Below are 14888 nucleotides of genomic sequence, written 5' to 3'. Positions count from 1 at the left end.
AATCTTCAGGTTTTTCCATCCTCCGAGAAAAATCCAGTCATGCCTGAAGAAAGTGAATGGGTACCTCTCCCCCGCCATACCTACTCTGCCAAGCAATGGATGAGCCTTCTTGGCACATTAGCCTCCATGGAGCAATTTGTTACCCAGGGAAGGCTCCACAAGATCCCCTTATTTTTATCTTTGTGTCAGCTGGAACAGGAGAACTCCTCCAGATTCCCTCATATTTCCCATCTCATGAGATCAAGGGGGATCTCCTATGGTGGATATCAGATAACAGACTTTCCAAAGGAAAGTCTCCTTCCTTTGAACTCCAACCTAGACTTCTATGCAGACACGTCAGATCTAGGTTGGGGGGGCTCTCCTAGACAACCAAGGAGTATCAGAGATCAAATCTCTGGATCAAATCCATTGGTACATCAGCCTGAAAGAACTAACAGCAATTTATTTATGAGTCCAGCATTTTGCGAATAAACTCCACAACCAGACAGTGACGGTGCACTTTGACAGCACCACGGCCCTGGCTTATGTTCAGAAGCAAGGGGGGACTCATTTGTTCTTTGCGAAGCAGCAAGATCTCTCCTCCTTTGAGTGAACTACAACCAAAGCTGGTGACCCTGTTCATCCAGTCCAAGCTCAACATCCTTGCAGGTGCTCCCCACAGAGTGGACTTCATATTCACAGTTGTGCGGAGACCGGGGGAGGCTTTTCATAGATCTTTTGCGACCTCCAAAAACAGCAGAAACCCAATATTTTGTTCACCAGCCCCGGATCCTCTAGCATGGGCGATGGAGTTTGTTCATTCACCCAGGGCTTTTAAGCAAAAAATAAGAACCCAGCCAAGCCTTGGCCATGTTCCTTCGTTATTACAAGCCTGTCAGAAATCTTAAACCCTGAAGATGAAGAGAGAGAGAGTTTTGTGCCCTATAAGAACCCTGAGGTATTGCCTCCATAGAACAAGAAAATTCAAGGTCCTTCAAGTAATCTTTGGTACCCTCTCGAAGAACGCCCTCTTCTAGAGAGATTGATAACCAAAGCTCATTATTTGATTGAAGAAGTAGTCTTACCTTCCTGCAAAGCCAAAGCCAAAGTTCACAAAGTAAGACCAATTGCAACTAAGTTAGCCTTCGTAGTTTATCCTTACCCTCTATTTTACAAGCGACTTATTGGAGGTGTAAGCCGATATTCGTTACCCATTATCTTCATGACATAGAAACAGTCTTCAATGACTGCAGTATCTTAGGTCCATTAACAGTGGCTGGTATTGTGTTAGGGGACAATGCATAGGAAGTCTTGCAACCTTCCTATCATCTTTGCCTTGAACTAAGGTGTTGAGTTTGAGGGGAGCCTGGGGTTACAGTGTACCTAGAGTATCCACCAGTCCAGTGTCTTTATGGTTGGGTGCTAATTTAGTACTTGGTGTAGGTATTTATGTCTGGTCGACTGGTTTGTTGGCACTGCACCCTGGGCAGGGGCAATTATGTATATGTATGCTTGATAGCCAATGGTCTTATCCCTCACTACTAGCTCTCACTAATGTAGAGGTGCGTCAACGCTACTTCACCACACCCTACAGAGTTAAGATGCGCGCTCATCAGAGGCAGCATCTACCTGCAACAGGTATAGACAAGGTAAGGAACAACAAGCATTGTATCAAGGCCAGCAATTGCATATTCTCTAACTCATTATCATCAATAATGTTTGGTCAGCAATAATGTTTGGAAATAGAGAGTCCATTTTTTCCCCACTTCCAGCACAATGTGGGATTCAACAATATAATTACTTGGTAAGTTACATAGATAAAAAAGATATTTTTAAAATAAAGTTTTCTTTATACTTACCGAGTAATTATGAATCAAGGCCCTCCCTACCCTCATGTGGATGTAAGGGCAGAAAACTATTGACTAGACTTGGCTGCCTTGTTTCTTCCTTACACTGAAAGTGGGTGGGTCAATTAACCTACACAAACTAGCGTTATTGCAAATTTAAACATTTCACATAAGTGACTTACCAAACAATTACATTAGCTGTACGCTTTCTTACCTGGCAGTCGAAAATTCAAATTCCTGGCGGAGGTAGCAGCGCTGCCATCTTTTGTGTAGGTGATATAGATCCCGCCCACTATTGTGAATACCTGGTACTGCTGAGCTTTTAGACTTCAATTCGTTTTCTGCCGGTCACGGGGTAACACCGGTGGTTTGTGTTGCAGTCGACTTTCGTCGCCATTGTGGATTTTTTCTTTTTGGTGATGTACAATTTCTTGGTTGGTTTTTTTGCTTCATCAGTTAGCTGCCTAGTCATTAACAAGTTATTATGAAGATGCCTGATGCTAGTTCTTCTTCAGTTAGGTTTTGCAGCAGTGGCTACAAAACTAGATTAGCTAAACTATGTTATGATCCGCACTCCAAATGTATTAATGTATAGGGGTGAGTGCTGTAGCAAGGAATTAACTTGTGATGAGTGCCGTAGTTTAGATGAACAAGGTTGGAAGACTTTTCAAGCCCATTTGGATAAAATGGACAAAGATAGGAGAAGGAAACAGCGCTTAGAGCGAGTAGTAAAACTAGAGTAGAGACAACTTCCGTGCCTTTAGAGGCGAGCAAACCGTCACTATCTTCTCCACTTTTATCTAATATTTCACTTTTTGATAGTCCTCCAACTTCAGTACCATTTACTCCAGACCAGGTATCCCATGTTTCCGATCCCAACACCATTTCCATGTTAGAGGTGCGTTCGTAAAAAGTCAAGCAATAAGGCCAGTGTTAGGCCAAGTGTCAGTGTCAGTGTCGTGTCCGAGGAGGCGGCTGTCCGTTCCCCCTGTTCTCCTAGACGAAGGTCACTGTCATATTCCCCAGCTCCCGGGAGAAGACATACCGGAGGTCGAAGGGAGACTGGGGGAGTTCGCCCACGGTCAGTCGCCGACTCCTTCAACATAGTCGACTCGCGAGTGCCCAGGAAACGCCGCTGTAAAGGCGTAGATATCAGTGACGTGCAGTTGTCGGCCGACTCAGAAGTGCAGTCGTCTGTGTCGAGGCGAAAAGTGTGTAGTGATTTAGTGTCGTGTCCTTTGAAGAGACATGTCCAGCGTACGAGAGGGATGTCGCCGCCTTTTAAGAGCGTTCGCGCGCTTGCAAGACTCCTCATACATCTCGTGTTGTTTCGACTCCCAGACCCAGTCGTTCGTTTTCGAAGAAGAAGCGTAGGACAGCCACGACTCCAGTCCAGATTTTCGGGGAGGATCGTCAGTCCTCTTCGGATAGCGTATCTTCGGACGGAGTCAGACATTCAGGTGCGTTACATTCGCACACTTGTGAGTTGTGAGACTGACTCGCATCGTTGGATTCGTTGTGTGCAGTGGTACCGTTTTTTCTACATAAAGGCAAATGAAGAATTTCATAATTCAGTGCCGTAGCCTGTGGTCGGAAAAGCCACGAGGAGTTGCCAGGTGTTACCAGATAGCCACACTTATATACGAAATTCCTCAAAACGACAACCCTGGTTGTGTGTCGATAGGATTTTCGACTCGTTCGCCTCATTTGTCTTGAGCTTTTTCGACTTGTTCGCCTCATTCACCTCGAGCTGCTTCGACTCGTTCGCCTCATTCGCCTTGAGCTGCTTCGACTCGTTCGGCTCATACGTCTCGTGTTGTTTCGACTTCCAGTCGTTCGTGTTCGAAGAAGAGCCGTACGACAGCCACGACTCCGGACCAGAATTTCGTGGAGGATCGTCAGTCCTCTTCGGATAGCATATCTTCGGACGGAGTCAGACATTCAGGTGCGTTACATTCGCACACTTGCGAGTGACTCGCATTGTTGGATTCGTTGTGTGCAGTGGTACCGTTTTTTCTACAAAAAGGCAATGAAGAATTCCTTATTCAGTACCGTAGCCTGTGGTCGGAAAAGCCATGAGGAGTTGCCAGATGTCACCAGAAAGCCACACTTATATACGAAATTCCTCAAAACGGCAACCCCCGTTATGTGTCGATAGGATTTTCGACTCGTTCGCCTCATTAGTCTCGAGCTGTTTCGACTCGCTCGCCTCTTACGTCTCGTGTGGTTTTCAACTCCCAGTCGTTCGTTTTCGAAGAAGAGTCACGACTTCGGCTTCCCCCAAGGATGATTTGAAGGCCAAACCCTTGCTAGAGGATTCCGCTTTGGACCCTTTTAATATCAGCTTCAAGAATTGATGGTCTTTTTATAGAAGACAACGAGCCAGACGGAAGAGGAAGACGGGGTGTCGGCCGACATGTTGGAAGAGGAAACCCAAGACCAGGATTCAAAAGACCTCTTCTGCTTATTCTAGTCTGTTAAGGTTCCTGTTGCAGACGTATCCGGACTTTGTTTTTTTAATTGGCTTCGCCTTCTTCCCCTCCGTCGATGTTTGGAAGGTAGGAGATCAACGTCTTCGAGATTACTGAAACCAGTCCTCGAAGAAAGCACTGAAAGAAGAGAAGAGTTGCTTGCTAAGAAGAGGGAGTCAGGCAAGGCTTCGTTCGCCTTCCCTCAGTCGAAGTTGCAAATAAAAACTACAGGTTTTATGCGACAGGAGAAGCTCCTTCTTTGGGAGTTTCTACCTCCTCCCAAGGAGACTTCTCCGGCCTTGTGGACTCTCACTTACTCTGCTCGCTGTGGCTAAGGCAACCACGAATAGTGTCTTCCTGGTTAACTCTCCCATGGTTGACGATTTCAATGGTTCGAATTGGGGACCTTAAGCCATCTTAAACTACATCCAATTCCATTCCACTTCTTCATGCTTGGAATCTTGGAGGAACTAAAGATGATTGTCGAGGCTTGCTTGGAAACTGATGTAACTTCTTGGTGTCCCTCAGAAATAACAAAATTCCGCAATCTCTGTTATAGATGACCTAAAACTCTCCACTGGGACTGGTAGAGCTTGGCAGAAGAGCTTCTGCAGCTAGCAATAGCTTCTGACGCCCTTCGCAGAAACCCTTTTGCTCTGAACAGGTTCCTAACAGTCTGAATCCTGTCAGGGCCAGAGCGGACAACCCTTGGTGATATCGGTTGAAATGGTGTTATCTGAGAAGCGATGGATTTTGTGGGAGTAGTCTGGGGAAATCCACCAGCAGATTGAGAAGGTCAAGGAACTACTCTTTTCCTGGGCCAGAATGGCGCTACTAGAGTCATTGTCACATTCTGGTGTGATTGAAGCTTGTTTAAGACCTCTCTTATCATCCCGAAGGGAGGAAAAGCGTAAACGTCCAGTCCTGTCCAATCTAGCAGCATCGCATCTGTTCTCCACAGTAGTGGTTCTGGAATCGGAGAACAGAAAATGGGAAGGCGATTGTTCCTCGATGTGGCGAACAGATCTATCGATGGTCTTCCCCACAGCTTCCAGAGGTCCTGACATACACACTGCTCAGAGTCTTTTCTGTTGGTAACACCTGATTTACCCGACTCAGTTCAGTTGCAATCACGTTCATTCTCCCTTATGCAATCTTGGAAGAAGGGTGATCCTCTTCTCGTTTGTCCAGGTGAGGAGAACTTCGGCTATCTTGCTGAGAGAGAACGAACTTCGGCTATCTTGCTGAGAGACAACAAGTGGGTCCCTCCCTGCTTCCGCACATATGACAATGCTGTGGTGTTGGCCAAGTAGTCTGCTATGTTTTCTTCGGTGACTAAAGGTCGAACGCTTGTACTCATAAAGGATGGCCTTCAATTCCTTCCCATTGTTGTGCAAGGTCTTTCTCATTCTGTCCACAGACCTGATACTCTCTTGGCTCCTAGGAGGGCTCCCCATCCGCTGGCTAAGGCATCTGAGAAGAACAGCAGGTCGGGGTTTGACACGACTAGGGAAGTTCCTTCTTGTAATCTTTCCCTCGAGAGCCACCAACGAAGATCTACCGTTATCTCTTCCATCAGGGGGGGAAAACTAGTGAGTCCGACTGTGTCTTCCGGGACCAATTTGTTTTCAAGAAATTCTGAAGCGGCCTCATGTGTAGGCGTCCTGACTTAACAAACTCTCCAGTGAAGCCAGGGTCCTGACTAGGCTCATCCATTCGAGAGCTGAGCAGGATGGGTGAACCAGAAACTGTTGAACTGGCAATAGGCAGGATTCTTTCTTCTTCAGGGAGAGAAAAACCTGAAAAGCTAGAAAGAATCCTCTGAGTAAGAATCAATTGGGACTTCTCATTGGTTTTCAAAATACCCAATTGTTGTGTCAAAGTAAGTGTCTTCTCCAAGTCCTTCACACACGGACCACTGGATCTGGCTCGCAGGAGCCAGTCACCTAAGTAAAAGGCAGTGTTGATCCTCATCAAGGGCAGCCATTTTCCCAGAGGAGCGAGAATCCGAGTAAATACAGGCGGTCCCCGGTTTACGACGGTTCCGGCTTACGACGTTCCGAGGTTACGGCGCTTTTTCTTAAATATTCAATGGAAAAATCCGTCCTGGGTTACGACGCTTGTTCCGAGGTTACGACGCTGACGCTTCCGACGCTCCGAGTTAACGACGCTTTTAAAAAATGCATACTATGATAAAAATTCTTTATAGTTTAGCACAGTATATTAATAAAAATAAGTTTCTGGTTAGATTACAACAAAAATTTTGAGGTTATGATGATTTTCGACACTTTTTATGTCGTATTTTTCTATGTTTTTTAGTGACGCCTCATATGCGGAACTAGTTTCCGAGCGAATGAATACATACTAGCTTGCGGTGCGCAAAGTTTACATATAACAGTCCAAAAGCGCAAATAATGAAAAAATCATTGCTTGTTTCCAGTAATAATAACAAGACGAAGTTTCTGGTTAGATTACAACGCAAATTCCAAGTATCCAAAGAGAGACATTATCCAGTAATTTGATCAGAGAGAGAGAGAGAGAGAGAGAGAGAGAGAGAGAGAGAGAGAGAGAGAGAGAGAGAGAGAGAGAGAGAGAGAGAGAGAGAGAGAGGCGTCTTCCGACACTCTGAGTTAAGGACAGAGAAGTGTTCGTTTCGTTGAACGGCCTCTGACTCATGCCAGTAAATGTTTTGTTGATACTAATGATATAAGCCTATTTAAAGATACGTTTACTTTAATTAGTCTATATGATGCGTAAATAGTAATCAACTGTTCTTGTAGCCCTCAAGATTTGGCAAAATCGAAGTATCCAAAGAGAGACATTATCCAGTACACTGGAACCTTGACATACGAATTTAATTTGTTCCGTTACCATCGTCGTATATCAAAACAGTTGTATCTTAAAGCATTTTTTCCCATTTAAAATAATGTAATATGTATTAATCCGCTTTAGCGCTATGAAACCACACCTAAACACAGCTAAATTACATATAATATACACAATTTATACACAAATAAACGAGTAATAACACACATAATGATAAAATATCATAGCAATGTGATAAATGTTAATAAATGTTAATAAAATCAATTAAAAAAAAGAAAGGAATTTTACTTACCACAACGAAAGATGACGTGAGGCCAGCAGGGAGAGGAGGTAGGGAAGGGTGGCAGGGAACGATTTGTTATCTTTTTTATTTACGTATGTACACTAATAACTACGTAATAAACACAAATTAAATAACATTGCTAAACTAATTTTTTTTTATTTTTTTTAATCAGTTCGTAGTTTAGAAATAATGGTGATGCCTTTGGAAGGTTTTTATAGCTTCCTTCTGCTTGATGATCGTGGATATTGTAGAAGGATTTCGACCATACTCGTTTGCCAAATCGACGATACGAACGCCACATTCATGCTTTGCTATAATTTCATGTTTTGCTTCCATCGAAATCATTTTCTTGGGTTTTTTCTTATCACCTGCTTTGTCTTTAGCTTTGAGACCCATGGTTAATAATAAAATAGACAAAATAACACGAAAAATAGGCGCAAATACAACGAACTAAACAACGACGTGTTAACATGCAGCACCAACAAACAAACAGACTGAACGCCATTTATCGGTCGCCTATACAACTAACACTCATCGCAAAATCATATCTCAAATATTTCGTTGTATATCAAAGCTTATATTTTCGCAAATTTTCTGTTGTATCTCAAAACATTCGTATATTAGGGCAATCGTATGTCAAGGTTCCAGTGTAATTTGATCAGAGAGAGAGAGAGAGAGAGAGATGAGAGAGAGAGAGACGAGAGAGAAGGATGATGAGAGGGAGATGAGAAGAGAGATGAAGAGAGAAGGCCGTTGGCCAACAATGGTCTGGGGATTGACGTAAAACAGTTATTTCTGAACAGATAGAGAGAGAGAGAGAGAGAGAGAGAGAGAGAGAGAGAGGCCTTGGCAACAATGGTCTAGGGGATTGACGTAACATTTATTTTCTGAACAGATAGGACAGAGAAGTGTTCGTTTCATTAAACGGCCTCTGACTCATGGCAGGAAATGTTTTGTTGATACTAATATATAAGCCTATTTAAAGATACGTTTACTTTAATTAGTCTATATGATACATAAATAGTAATCAGCTGTTCTTGTAGCCCTCAAGATTTGGCAAAATCACTCCAGGTTGTACATAAAACTTCAAGAATGTAGTGTCACCAGAGGATTACAATAGTTTTTACCTTCAAGAACCAGCATTCTTTTTATGAAAATAACTCCAGGTTGTACATAAAACTACAGGAAACAACATGTAGTGTAACCAAAGGATTACAAGTAAGGTTTTTATAACTTTTTATTAGTTTAAGACATATTTCCAAGCATTGTTCCGGCTTACGACGATTTTCGGCTTATGACGCGTCTCAAGAACGGAACCCCCGTCGTAACCCGGGGACTGCCTGTACTTGAGGTGTGTGGCAGACCGAAGCAGAGGGCTCTGGACTGGAAGACTCCTCTTGTAGACGAATCCCAGGAACTTTATGGAGTTCTGATGAATGGGGGCATGGAAGTATGCATTTTTCAGGTCGAGAGATACCATCCAGTCGCCCGGTTGGATGACTGACATCACTGATAGACTGGTTTCCATTCGGAATTTTCATCTTCCGGACGAGGATGTTCAAAGCGCTTACGTTCAAAACAGGTCTCCATCCCCCTGATACCTTGGGGGCTACAAAAAGCCGGTTGTAAAACCCTGGGGAGTTAGTGTCTGTTACCTCCTCTGACCTCTTGGCTGGTGAGCTCTTCTACGTCTTTGGCTAAAGCCAAAGCTCTTATTGATCCTGTAGAGTATGCTGTCAAACAGACAGGTGTATTGGACAGTGGTGTATCCGGTGAAAGGGATCACATATCTTTCTTGAAGCATCTGTATGACCCGCTGTTCTGCTCCTCTTCGACCCCAATTCCTCCCAGTAGCTGTGGAGTTTTGCCCCCACGGGTGGGTGAAGGACCTTTCGATCATTTATCTGTCGTAAAGAGAGGCCTCTTGGCAGACTTGGAGGTGGTTTGTAGGTTAGTCTTTGTCTCTGCTACCACCTCGAAAGGTGTGCTTTTGGAAAGGTGAAGTTTTGGCTACTGTCACCCGAGGTTCCTTAGATCTTCTCACTGATTGATACAAAAGATCATCAGTGGACTTGTTCTTGAGGTCCGACAGTACATGCTTGATGGTTTCTTCTGGAAACAAGTGAGTTTTACTCAGGGGGGAGAACAACAAAGCCCATGTTTGGTTCGTGGTGACTCCTAGAGATGTGAAGGAGCACCACCGTTCTCTCTTCTTGAGTACTCCCATAGTGAATAAGGCAGCCAATTCCACTGAACCATGTCTCGCTGCCCTGTCCGCACAGGACAACAGATTGAGCCAGTCCGCTGGAAAATCCTCATCCAGAGACTGGCAATCTTCAATTTTTTGGCTAACGCTGTAATTGTCCAAATCCAGAAAACTGAGACTTTTTTCACCTTGTATAAGTTCTTCAGGTGTCAGTAGCGGAAATGGTGTTGGGAGAGGAAGCATAGGGGGACCTGGTGTTTACCCTCTACTGTCTCCTCGCCTTGAGTTTGAGGTGTTTTGTGTTTATGGGAAGCCTGGGGGTACATGTACCTGAAGTACCCACCAGTTCTTATATCTGGTTAAGGGTATCATATAATTTTCAAGTGTAGATGATGGTGTTGTGTAGTGTTATCTGGTCTTTTTGCTCAGGGCAAGGGCAAACTATTATTGTTTTTTGTCAATCATCGGTGAACTTACATGATTGCAAAAAATCCCACCATTAGTAGGGACGACCCTGGCCTTTACTGCCACGTCTCCTACATGCGATGAGAGCGCCGACCAGAGGCAGTATCTACCTGTAGCTGCTCTCTCACAAGGTAAGGTACTGCAGACATTATATATAATGTGAGCACATGACTGTTATTTTTATTCAGAAAGCTGTCCATATACCCACCTTCCGGGTAATGTGGAGTCAGCTAATGTAATTGTTTGGTAAGTCACTTATGTGAAAATGATATTTTAATGATAAAATAAGGTTTCACATATACTTACCAAACAATTACATAATCAGAGCCCGCCCGCCCTCCTCCCCACAGATGGATGTTGCGGCTCAACGAATTGAAGTCTAAAAGCTCAGCAGTACCAGGTACAGTGTTCCCCCCGTATTCGCGTTCTCCGGATTCGCGGACTCACACATTCGCGGGTTTTTCTTTGGAATTTTCAGACGAAAATAATCACTAATTAGTGTATTTTGATGTTTATTTTCATGACTAAATACATTTTTATGATACAAAAATGATTTACTAATTTTCAAATAATAATTTTGATTAATACTGTATTAGTATTTTTAATAAGTTTAAATATCACATAATAAAAATAATAATTCTCTCTCTCTTTCTCTCTACTACAAAGATGTATGTTTTTTGTATGATAAATAATTGATTTACTATTTCCAAATATTAATATTAATTTATACAGCAATAATATCAATTCATTAAAGAAAATACCATAGTGAATTAGTAAGATTTTTGCTTATAAATTTAAAAAATTATGGAAGAATGAAGGAAATCCCAGTCAGATTCTTTCTAAAAAAAACTCAGATATACGTATCAAGTTAAGTGACCGGAGCGGGAAGGAGCTGATTTGTTGTTGCCATCAACTGCTCATGAGATTTCCACCCTCTCTCTCTCTCTCTCTCTCTCTCTCTCTCTCTCTCTCTCTCTTTACTGAGATGAGAGATTTTTATGGTACATATATGCGTAATATGTTTATTAATATTTTCAAATAATAATATTTATAATAATAATAACTGTAATTACAAAAATCATATGTGAAAGTATTTTACAAATACTACGATAATCTCTCTCTCTCTCTCTCTTAAAGCGATGTATTTTTTTTGGATGATGATTTACTAATTTTCAAATATCAATATTAATGTAAACAGCAATAATATAAATTCATTAAAGAAAATACTAAAGTGAATTAGCAAGATTTTAGTTTATAAATAAAAAGAATTATGTAACCCCATGTCTTGTTGCGTAGCCAGCTTGTTGGCTGGGTTCCAACTGTCAAATCCAGTGTTGCCATCTCTTTCTCTTTTGCTGATATATATGAGATAATTTCTATGGTACATGTGTATGTTTATTAATATTTTCGCATAATAATTAATAATAATAATAATATAACTAATCTCAAAATTCACATGTGATAGTATTTTAAAGAAGTACAATAATCTATCCATTTCACTTTTTTAAATAAGGACAACCCTCTCTCTCTCTTCTCTCCTCTCTCTCTCTCTCTCTCTCTCTCTCTCTCTCTCTCTCTCTCTCTCTCTCTCTGCTATTGGCTGTTTATATATTTCTAATGGTAAAATGTTTAAGATTACTTTAAAATGATATTAATAAAACGTGCATGACCGAATACTTATGGGGGGACTGAATTATTTTCACATACATAACTAAGTCATTCAGTACGTACATAGTATGTATTTATATATAAACATAAAATGTAAGATTTACTTTAAAATAGTATTAATAATATTTCAAAGATTAATATGAAACCATAATAGGATATTTTATGTATATTTGATGAAGGATGGACTTTAAGGGATACTTTGGTGTTTGCATGTCCAGGACAGTTTATGAGCATTTTTAGAGGGGGGTTCCAAACATTCGCGGATTCTAACTATTCGCGGGGGGGTCTGGTATGCATCCCCCGCGAATACGGGGGGACCACTGTATTCCCGATAGTGGGTGGGATCTGTATCACCTACACAAAAGATGGCAGCGGTGCTACCGCCGCCAGGAATTTGAATTTTTGACTGCCAGGTAAGAAAGCGTACAGCTAATGTAATTGTTTGGTAAGTATATGTGAAACCTTATTTTATCATTAAAATATCATTTTTAAGCTGCCAGTGAGTGAAACTTTAGGCAATATAATTACTTGGTAAGTATAAATAAAGCTTTAAAAATATCATAAAAATTTTATTTTGTTGTAAACTCTTGGAACCAATAAAACTTTCCAAGCTGCTACTGTCAATAAGAGCTCTAAAAGGGATTTTAATTACTTTATCAACTACATACACCTCTTTAATCCTGGAAGGCTGCAGTCACAGAAGCAAGAGTGGAGGCAGAGAGAGCACAAGATACTTAAGAATGTGCCTGTGGGGAGTGCCAAGTTTTAGCATAATGTTGTTTCTTGTTACAATGCTTGTAGTATACATTCCTAGGAGGACAGCATGATTGTGAATTATTTTTTAATCCGCAAAAGAAATAATGGCCTGAAGTTGCTGTGGTAACTGAATCTACAGCATGTAATTCCCTTGATGACTTGAGATAAAGCCTCATCAGTAGTTATGGCTGCACCATTGTTATTGGTTAATACTGAGCCAATTCATGCAAGAAAGCTTGATGTTTGAAGATCAAGAGTGGTGTTCTTTAGCACCTGCAGGCATATATAAGAGGATGCAATGCCACTCATATAATTGAAATGCAGATGAATTTGTTGCAAAGTTTTTCAGCTGTTTATGCTCTAAAATTATAATCAGTACTCTAATTTTTGAGCTTTAAAGGTTTTGGTCAAAAGTTTTCCAAGTACTTGCCACTAGCAGGTGCCTAATAAATACAATTTTTGGAAGTAAATTGTATTTTTCCTAACTATACAAACCTGAGGTCCTTTACATAAAGAATTACTCTTCAGCGCCAGCTGGACCGGTCGTAAGATTTACTAACAAGGTACTTCGGCGGTAACTACTTGTCCGATGGTCGGGAGTCTCGCCCGACTGGAGGTAAACATATCACTTTGCTTTAGGCCCAGGAACAGAGTGAGGTTTGGCATGAGGTGGGACTATATGTAAAGGACCTCAGGTTTGTATAGTTAGGAAAAATGCAATTTACTTCCAAAAGTTGTGATTTATTCCAACACATAATACAAACCCTCGGTCCTTTACATAAGGAAGACTCACTTATTGGTGGGTGGAATCTGAGTCTTGTGAACAGACTGGTATTCGCCCAACCTGGGTTCCTTCCCTGGTCGTAAGAGCAAAGGGGGGGGGAACCTAGCCTCTGTCCAATTGATCGGAGTGTGAGGGAGGCTAGCGTACCTCTTATGAATAGTAAGCAAGAACTAGGTCCTATGTAAGAGACAAATATAAAGTATTGGGTTTGTCTCTCACTGGTGTCCGCTTTCCCCCCTTGTTAGGGAAGGGACGGATAAATGCTTCTATCCCTAATGAAAGGGATAGAATGGAGCTAGGTTATGTAGCTTACCTGCATTGTCATCCTGTCCGGCGTGGTGACGACCGCTACCCTCTGCCCGCAGGGAGAGGGAAGAAAAAGAGGAGGAAGAGAAGCCAGTCACATACTCATTCACTCTCCATTCATGCAGTCTCACAAGGATGAGATGCTACCTTGTCCGGTAAAGGAGCTGGGTAAGCTACACAACTTGTTGAGCAGCCACCACAGGTCCCAAGGAAAATGTTTCCAAGGACTTGTAGGCAATATCCCAAAGGTAGAAGGAGGTGAAGGTGGTCTGGTTGGTCCAAACCCCTACCTTCAGTACCTGTGCCATGGACAAGTTCTTGCGGAATGCAAGGGTTGGACCAATGCTCTGACTTTGTGGGCTCTCGGACAAAGGGTACTGGTGTTGGCACTCCTGTCAGAGTCGTATGCCTTCCAGATTACCTCACGAAGCCAGAAAGAAACAGTGTTCTTGGACACTTCTTTCATGGTAACCCCGGTTCTAACGAAGAGGCGTCGACACTCAGGCCTGAGGTGTCTAATTTTCTTCAGATAGCACCGTAGCACCCTCACAGGACAAAGCAGCATCTCATCCGCATCATTATCGGTGAAGTCTTCCAGGGAGGGGATCGTGAAGGACCCGAACCTGACGTCAGGGACCGAAGGGTTCTGAGCCTTCGCTACGAAATCCGGGAAAAAATCGAGCGTAACTGATCCCCATCCCCTCAAGTGTTTAACATCTTCACTGATGCCAGGGCCAGCAGAAAGACAGTCTTGAGGGTCAGATCCCTGTCTGACAACTCTCGGAGTGGCTCTTAGGGTCTGCAAGTCAAGCTCCTAAGGAACAAGAGTCACATCCCACCCCGGGGGCCTGAGTTCCCTGGGTGGGCAAGACCTCTCAAAGCTCCTTATTAGGAGTGATATTTCCATGGAGGTGGAAATATCGACTCCTTGCAGTTTAAGGACTAGGGCCAGGGCGGCTCTGTAGCCTTTAACTGCGGAGACAGAGAGGAGCTTCTTCTCGGCGAAGAAAGACGAGCAAATCCACTACCTGCTGAAGAGTGGCTCTAAGTGGAGAGACCCCGTCTACGACACCAACCACAGAAGACGGACCACTTTCCCTGGTATACTGCTGCAGAGGACTGTCTGAGGTAACTAGCCATCTCTGTTGCTGCTCGGCGAGAAAAGCCTCTCGCTCGCAAGAGATGGTGGATAACCGCCAGCCGTGAAGACACGGAATGAACTACCTGGTGGTACAGTTCTATGTGCGTTTGGCACAGCAGGTTGTGCCATGGGGGAGAGAAGAGCCAGCAGGTCCGG

The 14888-nt window shown here is 42.8% G+C and overlaps 1 protein-coding gene across 1 annotated transcript in view; it reads left to right on the top strand.

Moving 5' to 3' along the window:
• Positions 1 to 14888, top strand: part of LOC135198290 (uncharacterized) — a 220918-nt gene that overhangs the window by 198862 nt on the left and 7168 nt on the right. The gene's annotated exons all lie outside the window — the stretch shown is intronic.

This window comes from Macrobrachium nipponense, chromosome 23, assembly GCF_015104395.2.
Source record: "Macrobrachium nipponense isolate FS-2020 chromosome 23, ASM1510439v2, whole genome shotgun sequence".
In the NCBI taxonomy this organism is placed as follows: Eukaryota; Metazoa; Arthropoda; class Malacostraca; order Decapoda; family Palaemonidae; genus Macrobrachium; species Macrobrachium nipponense.
This window is presented reverse-complemented; position numbering and strand designations above follow the sequence as displayed.